Below are 14,499 nucleotides of genomic sequence, written 5' to 3' on the forward strand. Positions count from 1 at the left end.
CCAGGCAAGTAATCCATCGCGAGTGCTCTCCTCCCAGCAGGTTGTTGCACAGGGCCCACTCCCTTTTTGGCCCTGTGGTCAGTGCCTGATGGCAGGCTGTGCTGCCTCATGGTTGCGCTAGGCCTTGCCCCCTTTTTTTGAGCTGGGCCCAGTGTGCTCCTCCACGCCTTGCTGAGTTACTGGATACCTCCTGTGCCTACTCCCCCCTCTGGTGCATGCTGCCAGGGAAGGCAGGCCCGGAGGGACATGGGAAGGGCTCCCGAGTCATCGGCAGTGCATGGTCGGGGCTCAGCCTCACTGGTGCACGTGCTCTCTGCGGTCTCCAGTCTCTCACTGCCACAGCTACGGATTGCTCTGCTGACCTTCTCAGGGCCTCATCCATTGTGCATTGGAGCCAGGCGATCCCGTTCTGTGCTGCCACTGCCTGGAGTATCTGCATGACGGTCTCCATCTCCATTGCTGATCTTCCTTGTCCTTTTTTTTTCTTCCCGGTTATTCCTGCTATTCCCTCTTTTGTCCCCTTCTTCCGAGTGTCTCTCCTGCTCTTGTATTGCTCCTCCTCTTCCTTTTTTCCAACTCTTCCTTCAGCCCTTCCTCCTCTCCTTCTGTTAAACCCTTCCCACTCCCCATTAAGCCTGTCAGCCCTTCTGGTCTGTTGGTTTGAGTGTGGAGTAGTAGAATAAAAAAAGAAGTGGTGGAGAATGGAGATAATGAGATCGGAAACTAAGTCCTCTTCTTGGAGGGTGGTAAGCTTCCCTCATTTCAAAGACTCATTGAGGTAGTCTCTAAATATAGAAGGTACAGCTCAATTGTGTTGGCTTAGGTCTACTGACTTGTAGTGCTGGAGTTCCAGGTTGGACTCTAACCTTGATGAGGATTTAAACCTGGGGTCCCACCACTGGGCCACCACTTCACTGTTGTTCAAGAGGCCAAATTGGAAAACTCAATTTTTTTTTTACTCCGATTGATTTTAATGGAAGTCAGAATAGGGAATCCCAAATCACAATTTATTTTTTTAATCCCTTAAAGCCACAGGACGTAAATTTATGTTCTGCCTGAGGGGGCCGTTAACGCAACAGGATGTATGGTGTATGGCACCAGCTCAGAAGTGAGTCATCCCACAGTAGGAGCAGGCTGTGACTGATAGCTGGCCTCCCACTGCAACAGCGGGGATCAATAAGAACATTGATCCTTGCTCTTAACCCCTTACATGCTGTGATCAATGTACATTGCAGCATGTAACCGGCCGATGGGTTGCAACCAGTGTCTGGGCCTGCCATGGCCTGTGATCACTATTTGGAGCGATACTACATTGCAGTACAGATGAACTGCAATGCATTATCATAGTGATCATAGCTGTTATGGTTCAAGTCTCCTACAGGAACATAAAGAAATGGAAAAAAAAAAAAAAAAAAAATATATATATATATATATATATATATATATATATATATATATATTTTTTTTTTATTATTTTTTTAAACTATGTAAAAAAGACAAACTTGTTGCGCAGTATGTATAACAAAAATGTTTTAAAACCCCCAAATATTTGGTATCATCGTATCCATTAGGACCTTACCATAAATTGAACATACTAGTAATCCTGCTCAGAAAAAAAACTAAAAAAAAGAGGGGAAATCCTTACTTTGTTAATTTTGCCTCCTAAAAAATTCAGTAAAGGTGAACAAAAAAGCTATATGCACCCCCAAGATGTTAGCAATAAAAACTACAGCTCGTCAAAGAAAAAACAAGCCCTTGCAGAGCTCCATCCATGGAAAAATAAAATAACGTATAGGACTTTGAATACAACTATGTAAAAAAATCCAAGATAAAGGGTTTTTATTGTGCAAAAGTGAAAAAAACAACATCAAAAAGTTCGGTATCATAATCCTACCAGCCCGCAACAAAAAAATCTATCATAGCATTGATGCTGTATAATTAAAAAAATGTAAGAAAAAAAACTACAGAATTGATGGTTTTTTCCCCTGCCTTCCAAAAATAAATAAATAAATAAAAGCTTTGCAATAACCCAAAATGATGGCAATAAAAACTACAGTTTGCCTGGCCAAAAAACAAATCCTCATACGGTCAATGCAACAGAAAAACAGAAAAATTATGGCTTTTGAAAAGTGAAGATAAAAAGCCCCCAAAACTCATTGCAACCTTTGGCCTTGGTCAGACAAGCATGTTTTTTTTTTTTTTATAGGCGCGCCAAAAAATGCACAGCTTGCATGTGCTTAAAACGCGCGAACAGGCAATATTTCATATGCGCATTGCATGAAACATTGCTTGTTCACTGGAGCTGCTGCGCTTGGAGAAGAGAGAAGAAACCCTGCAGGGCTTTGGGATTTCTCGAAGCAGGGAGAGGGAGCGGAGCTATGGGGGGTTTCCCCATAGCACGGAGAGATGAAGTGGGGCGAAGGGTTAATCCCCCATTGCTCCACTCTCTGTCCCTTGCTATGGGGAAATCCCCCATAGGTCCGCGAACTCTCCCTGCTCTGGGGAGATCCCCCATAGCTCCACTAAATCTCCCTGCTTTTGGGAAATCCCGAGGGATATCCCCATAGCTGAGAGTGAGTGGGCGATGCTATAGGGATTCATGCAGAGAATCCCTATAGCAAACAATAGGGGACGGGGCTAGAGGCTGATCCCTCTAGTCCCACCCCCTCTTTCCACGCTCTCAGGGAAAGCCATGTAACCCCCCCTTCCCCCATCTCGCTGCAATAGGGAAATCCCTTGCGGAGAGAGATAGGAGATCCCCTATTGCCCCCCGTTGCTGGGGAATTGCCCAGCAGGGGGGCAGGAGGAATACCCTGCTGCTTACAGCGGGACATTTAAAAGGTGCATATGGCCAGAAGCACCTTTTAAATGTGCTGCTGTAAGCAGCGGGGAAGCTATTCCATGCGCAGGAGTTTCCAGTAACTCCTGCTCCCATAGCAATCAATGGAAACTCCTGCCCGTCGCGCACCGAAGATAGTGCATGTTCTGTCTTTCTTAGGTGCGCTGCGTTTTGCTCCCCTAATTCCGTACATATGAACGCTTTTACAGGAACCCATTAGTTCTTTTAAAAGCATTCATATTGCGCGTGCAAAAAGCATGTTCGTCTGACCGAGGCCTTATGGCCAAAATGGGCCATGTCCTTAAGGGGTGAAAATTGGGTCAGTCACTTCCGACCTGAGTATTTCAATAATCCCTCAACAGTATGTATTAGGGAATGTTCAAATGACAGAATTTGACTCTAAAAACCATTAAAGAAATCCGCCGCTGAGCTGCAAATTTCTGCTGTACATTTGCCGTGGATTTAGCCTTGTCGGTGAGCAGAGTCCAGTTATGGCATTTCTGACTCAATTCTGCACGGAGACGTGTCAACAAGTGACATTCGTCACATAGATCCTTGCAAAATCGTGTCAGAAAATCTTCAAGTGGACTTTGCGCATTGACAGGGCTAAATCCGTGTGTGAATGTGCGGCAAAATACGTGGCTTAGCCACATTTTTTTAGAAGCGTAATCCACGTGAAAAAGTTCCTGTTGGATTCTCCCATGTGCTCATAGCTATAAGTCTGAAGAGCTTGAAGTGCAGATTCACCCTTCCAGATTAGGAAAGCAATTTTTCAGGGGTGACTGTAGCTATCCATTTAAGGCGGCTTTACAGCTAGCCTTGTGTGGTACGGCATTCTAACTATTACTACCGTGTTTTCCTGAAAAGAAGACTCTCTCTTATATTAATTTTTGCCCCAAAAGAGGCACAGGGTCTTATTTTTGGGGGATGTTTTATACTGACCTAACAGGCGCCGTCCGGGATCCCCCCGCTGGTCTCTGGCACTCTTGCTTCAGTCTTCAGCAGCCAACAGAACATCGCTTCCTGGTAACGGAGTTCGTAAACCACGCCTCCAGCAAGCAATGGCTCTGATTGGCTGAGCTGCGGTGCTCGAGAACCAATCAATGCAGCGCTCGAAGCACCAATCTCAGCCATTGCATATTAAACAGTCTCTTGCTATACAATTCTAACTTCCTCACTTGTGGGACTTCTAGCTCAATAGGTCTTTGGGATCCGACTCTATTGCTTAGTATTCTCAGTCCATCAACCCTTCCATATATTTAGTCTCTTTATAGTCTGTTTTTTCCGTTTCTTTAATTACTCATCGGGTCTTGCACTTCTTGGATGATCAACTCTAGTCTATCTGTCTCTTTTTTTCTCTCATACTCAGCACTTCATTAAGTCCCCCGATTGGAGCTTCCCCAGCTCCCATGGTTTATACGATCCAGACCCGCTTACCTATACACGGAAGACTAGGAATTTCTTCAGCTACTATCTCAACCTGCACCCAGCCTCCTCACACTTAAGCAGGAATCTCAAGGCTCCTCTCATGACAACAGACTAGTCCGCACTCAGTATTCTGCTGGAGAATATTGGGTGCAGACTAGTCTAGAATGCAAAACACTGAGCAAGAAGTCAGCAGTGATCTGCCCGTCTAAACGCTTTGCATGAGCGCTAATAACCTAGCGGTGACGTCAGCGCTTGTGCAGTCATCTAGATAACTCTTGTAACTTCTAAATGGGACATTAGGCTTGGGTATGTTTTGAAAGAGCGTAAGAGAATATGGAAGGTTTAACAATAATAGTTTATTCACATTAAGTGGTGTTGGAGCATAGTGATGAAGAATTGTCCTTCCTTTGTAAATTATTATATCTATATACAAAGGATAATATCTGTATACAAAGGATAAAGATGGCAGCTTACAACACATCACAAAGTATATACTGCAAATTACATCACATCATTCTCTATAAAGGTTACAACATCGCATCATGGGAAGGTAGCAACATCTGCCTGAGCAAAGAACCTTCTCCAGGAACTTACCTAGCATCACTAGGAGGTAGCATTGCAGCGTCACAGACCTGGGAAAGGTTAAGCAGCGAGAGGAAATTAAGATGGTAGTCATGGTGGCTCTGCTGCCCCTCCTGGCAAGGAGGTGGTAAATGAGATCTGGCACTGGTATAACTGCAGTTTTTAATGTATTGGCTGTTCTTAAAGTGTGCTGCCCGCAGAATCGTGCAGGGGAAGATGTTGATACCCCAATGGGGTTCTACTCACAGAGTCTGGCAGGGGAAGGTGTTAGTTTGTCGTGACGCCAGCTCATGTACCAGTAGGAACCTGTTCTGAGCAAGACAATAAATACAAAAAATTGGAGAACTAAACAAAAATGAGGGTAGTAGTCCTGGCTGTCCAGTGGGTGTAGTGTGGTACCTCAGGGCAGCTGTTATAGATGGTGGGAAGCACTCCAGGAAGCAGACTTATATGATGAAAACAGTTTCCTTAGCAGGGAGAGACATAGTTACTTTTACTTTACATTGGAGTAGATTATGACAGGCATTATTTAAACACAAACTCCACGAGCATCGATTACTATAGACTTAGTAATTTTGGTTCAGACTGGTAAGGGTTAACATATTACTGTCTTGCTTCTGTACACTAAACTGGCTTCTAGCTTTTCTCTCTGAGCTTTGCTCTTCTTTCCTTCTTTCTCTCTATCTCTCTTCTCTGCTAGCACTCTAGAATAACTTTGCTTTAAGTACTCACACTTCAGATGTCCTAGCTTCCCACCACACTGGCATTTCTCCTTGTTCCTCCCCAGCCTCTCTCAAGCTGGTGCAGTGTCCACGGCACGCCTCTGCAGCCCCTCAGGCAAAGTTGGGGGAGCTGCCGCTCTGCACCCGATGCCCAGCTCCCCGCCGGTAGTGCGGATCTAACCCACCAAGCGCCTCAGGGATGTTCAGCAGGGGGTGAGCCACGGTCTTCAGCGCTGCCTCTTCTGCCACCGTCCTCCACGTGTGCTGGTGGTCTGGCATGCGGTGAGGGAGGGATGCAGGTCCTGGGCTCCCCGCTCAGATTAGCTCAGGATCCGTCCCTAGAACACCGCTGTCGTGCCCCATGGTGCCAGAGTACTAGCAGGGCGCCTGTGTAAGCTTGTAGTGCCTCAGGGAAGGAAGGATGTGCCAGGATTAGCGGGGTCTCCACTGAGCTACTCTTAGGTGCGTCTGAACTTCATGGCCATTAAGCCATGCCGTACTGTTTGAACTTTTACTCAAATCTAAGAAAGCCGGGGACGGCTTTGTTAAAAGTAGGGGGGAACTGTATTGTACAGGAGTTGTACACTTCATAATAGACTGTGGACTCTAACAATAAATTTAAAGTGACATTTACATTTACCACCAGTCAACCACACTTTGCTCTTAAAACCTCACCCTAAGTTAGAGGAATGAGTCAGGTAGCCAGGAGATAGGCAGCCTGTGATAGGTAGAAAGGCTCTGTGCATGGATTGGGCAATAGGAGCTTGCTACAAAATAGAGGGGAGGAGTTAAAAAGTAGTAGTGCAGTCTGAGAGATCACAGAGGAGGCCAAGGAGAGGTTGCTAGATGGAGAAAGGGGAGAAAGCTAACCAGTGCAGTGGGAAGGAGGACAGAAAATGTAAGTACACAAAGTTGTGTAATATCCACTAAGGAAGAAAAGGAAAGTAGTAGATAAACTTCAGCAAGGACCTAAAGTAACTGTAATACACTAAATGCCCTGTGTGCAGCTAGGACTGAAGTTAGTGGGGAGCACCATCCCCGTGAAACACTGTTTAGGTAGTGTGTAATCATCTCTACCAAAGAAGGATGTACATGGGGCTTGCTGAAGGAGCTTTGCGATATGGTCACATGATCATATCACATAACCCTATCTAAAGGTCCTCAGTCAGGAGCATCAGCTCAGCAGAGAAGATCCTTCCACAGTCCCACTAAAGGAGCTTGTGACAGCGGTGCACTGACTGCAGGCTACTGGGCAGTGCCCACTGGTGAGGGTCTGCAAGGGAAACGAACTGCAAGTATATGCAAGGAGGTAATATTTGATGGCAATTTGAGGGACAGAGAAATGTATATGTATGTATGTGTGTATATGTATATATGTATATCTGTCAACAATGGCAGATTATTATGTGGACAATTTGGGTGGCCAACCGGAGTCCAAAGCTCCCATTGGCTGCCTAATCTGCAATGGATATTATTTATATTGCATAATGTCAGTAGTTTCTAGTAGCTGGCTGTGGCTCGTCTCACAGATGACATGGGGACATGTATGCTTTTTATGGATACCCTCCTCATTCCTGGCTGTTTCTCTTCAGACTCAACTACACTTCAGCTCAAGGCAGCAGCAGAAGTAATGTCCTCACGCTGGCCGGCATCCAGACACACCGAATGCACTGGTACAGTTTGGGGTCCGGCATGGATGTGTAAGGGGGTTTAAGAACAGATGCTGGCCAAAGAAGCCATCTAAGGGCAACAATTTGCTGCCATGGAAATCTGCACTAAAATCCACATGTCTAAATGCAGTTTTGCTGGGAAATGCTATCAGGATTTGGGCATTTACAATCCCTACAGGGGCCACTATTACTACTTAGACCACTGTGGAGGTCAATATTACTACTGGAGCCACTAGTTGGGTCACTGTTACTACTGGGACCATTAACGAGGAAACTAGCACTACTGGGGGACATGAACAGTGTCACTATTACTATTGGGGCCACTACTGGGAACACTATTACTCTGTCATTTTAGACAAGTCTCAATGGTATAAATATGTATTGGGCATCTTGTGTATTACATAGTAACATAGTATGTAAGGCCGAATGAAGACAATGTCCATCTAGTCCAGCCTGTTTATCCTCCCATGTTGTTGATCCAGAGGAAGGCAAAAAAAACCAAGAGGCAGGAACCAATTAGCCCTTTTGGGGAAAATTCCTTCCCGACTCCCTAATGGCAATCAGACTAATCCCTGGATCAACTCCTAATAGTTCCTACCTGCCTGTATACCCGGATTAACAAATAACCTTAGATTTATATCCTGTAATATCCTTTCCCTTTAGAAAGATATCAAGTTCCCTTTTAAACTCCTTTATGGATTTTGCCATCACCACATCATCAGGCAGAGAGTTCCACAATCTCACTGCTCTTACAGTAAAGAACCCTTTTCTGTGTTGGCGATGAAACCTGCTTTATTCTAGACGTAGAGGATGCCCTCTCGTTACCGTCGCAGTCCTGAGTGTAAACCGATCATGGGAGAGATCCTTGTATTGTCCCGTTATGTATTTATACATAGTTATTTGATCACCCCTTAGGCCTCATGTCCACTCAAAAAATACAATCCGCGCAGAATCTGCCGTGGATCTCCGCAGTGGATTCCGCGCGGATTTGCTTTAAATGGCATTTTTTTGCATGCAGATATCCGCACACATTGCTATCAATGTGATAGCAATGTTGCCGATCTGCGCGGAATCCGCGCAGGTCTATGCAGCAGTGCTTTTAATGGGCCACGGCTGCTGCCAGCGGCCCAGTGAACACAATAGGATGCGGGCAACCCCTGTAGTGATTTTCAGGGAAGGGCTTGAAATATAAGGCCTTCCCTGAAAATCATCCCTGTTTGTGTGTAAAAAAAAAAATTAAAGATTATACATACACATATACTCAATTCTCCACCGCTGCTGTGTAAATATTTCCCACGGTGAGAATTCAATGAATGGCCAAGCACTGCCTGTGATTGACTGAGTGCTGTGACTAATCGCAGACAGCACTCAGCTGTCATTCAATGAATGGCTGAGAGCTGCCTGTGATTGGCTGAGCGCTCAGCCAATCAGATACAGCCCTTTCAGCAGGCGGGGATCTAAAATATATATATATTTATTTTAATTTTTTTACACAAACCGAGATGATTTTCTATATGTAAAGCCCTTCCCCGATAATCACTGCTGGAGCTTGCATTCACGCGTGTTTGTGCACATACACGGGTGCACACCTATGTATGAATGCACCCACACGCTTGTGTGAATGCACCCTTACTGTCCTGCCACATTGTACATACATGGAGGATGTGGGAAGGGGTTAAAGAGACTTAAAGGGTAAAGATTTACTTTAACAACTATACTGGCTTAGATTTAGCAGCGCAGATGGGAACATTATCGCCCTGGAAGATAAATGGCGTATAACACATATATGAAAAGCAGAGACCAAGCCCTAATCCAAAATCAACCCTCTACCCCATAGGGTGCAAATATTGGGTTCCATTGGACCACACTTATGTTATAATGTGAGAGTTGGGGCTGGTACAGTAGCTGTAGATGGAATGTCCCTTTTGCCGACAGTCACCCAATGTGTTCGGCTTCCGGTAGAGTGCCGTAGCACCGCTTTTAACAGGTTGTTGTTGTTATTCTTCACTTGTAAATGAGGCACTTGACCTAACCTCATCTAACTTCTATGAACCGAGGACCATGTTCTTACCAAGAAGTGACAAACCCAGAAGGAGCGAAGACCAGCAGGTGTGTTTCAGTTGTGCTACAAGAAAAATTAGCAACCACATCAATCACAAACCTCAACACCAAGTGTGCAGAAAACCACCCGTGGCACCTTTCAAACATGCAGAATATTTCTGGAAGACACATCTAGGGGCTCCTTCACACAGGCGCCTTTATACGCGTATTTCTGCGCAAATTGCGTGGAAAATATGCAGAGACTAGTAGCCACTGATGTCAATGGGTTCATTCTCATTAATATTTTAGTGTGAATTTGGGTTACACTAAAAAAATAGGACCTGCTCTATCTTTCTGCGTATTTGTACATCAAAGGACCTTATACAAATAAATGGGGATGCACAAATATGCAATACAGCGCAATTCTATGAAAAACAGAACACACCGGCACCTAATTAGGCTTAATAGCCTTTTAAATCAGGGCGGGACTTTTTCCCGCAACATGTTGTCCAGATTTTTTTAAAAACTCATCCATATTTCTGGTGGAAAATCCTCAGCAGTTCCACCATGTCTGAACACACCCTAAACGAAACCTTACTGAGGGTGCTGTCACCAAGTGCCGAGGGGCTTCGTTACCCTGCAAATCTACACTAAAAAAACACCAATTAATAACCTTAAGTAATTAAACATTTTCTTTCTCTGTTTATTATTCTGAATTGTAAACCTGAATCTTTGCTGTTTGCCAATTTTAGTTACTGTTAAGGACACCAACGACCTCATGTAGCTGAAGACTCAAAGCATCGTACTGACCTACAGAACAAAGGTAACTTGGCATTTTTACTGTAATGTCAACATTGTAAAAACAAACCCTTCCAAAATGGCTCAATTGGGGGTTTTTCTTCCTATTTACCTCTTAGAAAGTTTTAAAAGTTTTCCAATACATTATATAGTAAGTCAGAGTTGAGCGAACATACTCTGCCGAGCTTGATGCTCGTTCGAGTATTAGCATACTCGATGGTGCTCGTTACTCAAACGAACATCACGCCGTGTTCGACCCCGCCCCAGTTTTTGGCCTCTCCCCACCGTGACGCAGTGCACGTCATTGGCAAATTTTTGGCTGGCGAGAGAGAGAGAGAACACCTAGGAAAAAAAAAAAAAAAGCTCTGCTCCCGGCGTCCCACATACAAAAATGCTCGAGTCTCCCATTGTAGCCAATGGGGTTCGTTACTCGAGTAGAGCTATCGAATTTTACGAAAAGCTCGACTCGAATTATGCGGACTGCAGCATTTGGGTGCTCGTTCATCTCTAGTAAGGCACTATTGAAAATGCAAGTCTTCTCGCAATGAACAATACTTCATGTAGCTATGTTGCCGAAACAATAAAAAAAAATGATGATTAATCATCTGTGATTTCTGTGTGTTTTGAGATAAAGATATGGTCTAGCTTCACCACAAAAACCCCTTATATAACAAAACCCCTTGCGCTATGTACATTAGTGCCTTCCTCTACTTATCTGTATTGCATCCCATAGTTTGAAGGGGTTCTCCCACACATCATTTTCCTACCAAAAGTCCTGAAGTTTGTTAGTAGTTGACATAAAATAATTTGGAGTGTTTATGGCACAGAAATGCCTTTTTTAGAATCCGTTTTTGCTTCCACGTGTGCTTCTCTTAAGTTGTGCAGAAGAGGGCGGGAACTTTACAGAATCAGTCTCCTTCCCCCTCTAGCAGCTGACAATATAGTCCACTTTTACTATGCCTGTAGACATAGTCTGCAGAGGCTATTCCTTCCATGGCAAGCAGAATAGAAAGCGATTTCTGTATAATGAACACAGGGTCACTATGTAGAGATGTGGCTGTGGGGAGAGTGGGGGAGAAAGAGGGGCTCAGCTCACCAGGTGGATGTGCACATTAAGTAGTAAGTAATTTCACTGGATTTTTTTTAAAGGGGTTTAAATTATAAACATTGTTTTTTTTTTACCATGCAATGAATATATTTATTTAAATATATTTATTTCCTGTCCATAGGGAATTAGGTTTGGGTACATGTAAGGCGTTCATTGGGTCTGACATACACAGCCATCTTTGATTGCTGACATCTGATTGGAAATTACTCTATTAACACTTTAAATGCTGCTATCAGGAGTTTTTAAATGTTACAATGGGACTTATGATGTACTAAGTGACTTCCCTCAAAATGACTTCACTGGGTGCTGTCCGAGTGTCATGGTAGCCTGGGGTCTTCTGAACACAATGCTTGTCACAATATAGTATAAGGGCTTATTCACACAAGTGTTCATCGGACGGCGTTTTCACGGCCGGCCAATATACGCTTCCATCTGAGCAATTACCCCCCTTCCCTCCCCCTCACTGGCTCTCTGCCTTTATCCTCCACTTCGGCGTTTGCAATGGGAGGGAGTGAGACAGGGGCAGGGTTAGGCTCTGCTCAGTCCCGCCCACTCCCATTGCTGGCTGTGGACAAGGGGTGGGGAGGGATGGGAGGCTTAGCTCTGCCCCCATCCTGCCCACTCCCATTGCAAACAGCTGGAGGGGAGGAGAGAGGCAGAGAGTCGGTGAGGGGGAGGGAAGGGAAGGGGGGACTACTCCAGATGGAAGCGTATATCGGCTGGCCATGAAAGCAATCACAATGTTGAATTTACCTTTAGGTGAGCAAAAAAAGTTAAAATAATGAATAATTAATAAAGATTTTTTTAATTATTAGAAAAAAATGAAATTGTTTACTAGTTTAATCCCCTCTTTTCACAGTTGTCACATTCAAAAACATCTAAAGAAAATTAGGTATTGCTGTATCCATAGACATCTAATTCATTAAAATATGGTACAGCACCATTGCGAAATACAACTCTTGCAAAAAAAAACAAGCCTTCATGTGGCTGCATCACTGGAAAAATAAAAAAGTTATGTTTTTTTGAAAGTGGGGAAGAAAAAAAAAAGGGGGCTGAAGAGTGAAGGGGTTAATGGCTTCTGAACAGCTTGCAGATGGGTAAAACTCCTAAATATGATTATCCCACGAGTCCCGTCAGAACAGTTTGTTCTGTTTGTTCTGAAATATAATGGACAATATAATGATACAAAGTTTTGGAAAGAACTACATGCTGCAGTCACCAACACTAGGCACTTTGTTTCCTGAGCTATGACTTGTGGTTACAGTGTGAGTGATGAGGAAGGGTGGACGACCATTACCCAAGTGATTTAAAGATGCTTGTAGTAAAAAAAAAAAAAATAGCCCATGTCTTTATAGTTTCACCACTTCAACTGTGAGAATAGCAGGCAGTTTCCTGAAAGCACCCTTGTAGGCACCTTCTGAAACAGGAGAGTTACCCGCACGAAGCAGAAAGCTCTTTGTGGAGATGTCGCCAGAGCTTAGAGGAAAGCGCAGCCGCAGCGGAAAAAAGGAAAAATAGACATGCTGCGGTCGGCATATTCGCGCCGCAGCAGCGGCTTCTGCCGGCTTAGCTGCAGCAGATTTGCCGTTCACTTGGCTGGCTAATTTCCGCGGCAAATCCGCCCTGTGTGAACCCAGCCTTCAAGAGAAGAGACAGTTAATTGTTCTTCTTCTTCTCTGGCAGGGACTAGTAGAAGATCTGGCATTCCTCTCTCTGTCTGTGACATCCAGACAAAGTTAAACTTGTTAAGATACAGGAAGACACAGAATAGCAGTAAGATGGTAAACAATATGGCTTTTCTCACAGCATTGACCCCCTGAGCTCCCTCAACATTTAAAGCCATACTGCTTGCTGCAAAAATACTGATAAACACAAGGTATTGGTTAATATTTTGGCCAAAATACACATGCTCACAACCCACATCAAGGGTCCTCGACCTCTTGTGAGGTCTTACGCTAATATTAATTATAAATCATAGAAAAAAAAGAGAATACCCCCCCAAAAAAAAAAATCACAAAATCGCCATATACTTACTAATGAACTAATACAAAAGGGCAGGTAGAGACATCAAATCCCTCATCATGCAGATCGCCAAACTGCTATGTGGAGCAGCATCACACAGGGGCAAAGTAGTGATGATGAACCATCCACACACCTTCCTTATACTGAGGGGGATGGCTGCTTAGTATTATACTTACACATAGATAAAACATGCAAAGGTTGCCAGGCCATATAGTACATGTAGTGCACCGTGCAGGCTCACAACCATTAATGATACCACAGCGTTGGAACGCCAGGGATAGTAAGTATAATTGTCCCATCCACAGATACAGTGTTTTAGCTCGTATGAGCCCATAACTTTAGTCTATAGGGCTCATGGGAGCTGACGGACCCCCTTTAGGAGCTGGCCATTGGACTGCCAGGCCCCTAACAGAATCTCCATATAGAACTAATGTATAAAATAAGAAGTCAGTGGAGGAAGCAGCATGAGAAGAGCGACTGTATGTCAAAGAATCACTAAGCTAAATCTAAGTTTGCAGATGTGAGATTGAGGTGCATACAGTGTTAAGAAGAAAAAAACTATGTGCAATGCTTTTTTCACCTCTAGCTCTAGAAACAGAAAAGTGGTGATACGTATCAGTCCACAATCAGCGCCAGCTAGAGAACTGCATCTTATCTTTAAACTTCATGTTAGTGGCATCTGATCCTAGTAAGAAGCTGATTAAAGTGGTTACGATGGTGTGACTTCCACGCTGTGACAGCAGTTTTTTTTTTTAAAGAGGCTCTTGAGTATACCGGCTTTAGCTGATGTGCTATATATGAGTCATCCGACATCTTGGCTCCTTTTTCCCCTCTGATGTGGTTTTCTAATGCCACCTAGATTTACCATTATGGCTCTGTCTTTGTGGAGGCAAGAGGTGTACTCATCATTGCACTCTGAGCATGCTTGGACTGTGGAAAACATACTCTGCCTGTTCATCATTGCCTTAAGCATCTCTGCAGAGCATGCTCGGGCTTTTTATCACCACTGGGTTACACCCAACCGAGGTTGCTTGGAGTGTGTTTGCTGTGCTCCATTCAAAGGCAGGGTCGAAGGCATATCACAAATGTGGCGGATGCCCAGTGTTCAATTGAACAGGCTTTGCTAGTGAGAGGCCTGGGACAGGGGTCAGAAACGCTATCTTTTCTCCTTAGGGAGAGCAACTATATACTATAAACTAAGTGAGGAGACTCAAATGGCCATGCACGCTCCTCTGGGTAATATGCAAATAAGGGAGATGGAATAAATCCTCCACAGTGCCACGTATTGAA

This window comes from Eleutherodactylus coqui, chromosome 13, assembly GCF_035609145.1.
Source record: "Eleutherodactylus coqui strain aEleCoq1 chromosome 13, aEleCoq1.hap1, whole genome shotgun sequence".
Lineage (NCBI taxonomy): Eukaryota > Metazoa > Chordata > Amphibia > Anura > Eleutherodactylidae > Eleutherodactylus > Eleutherodactylus coqui.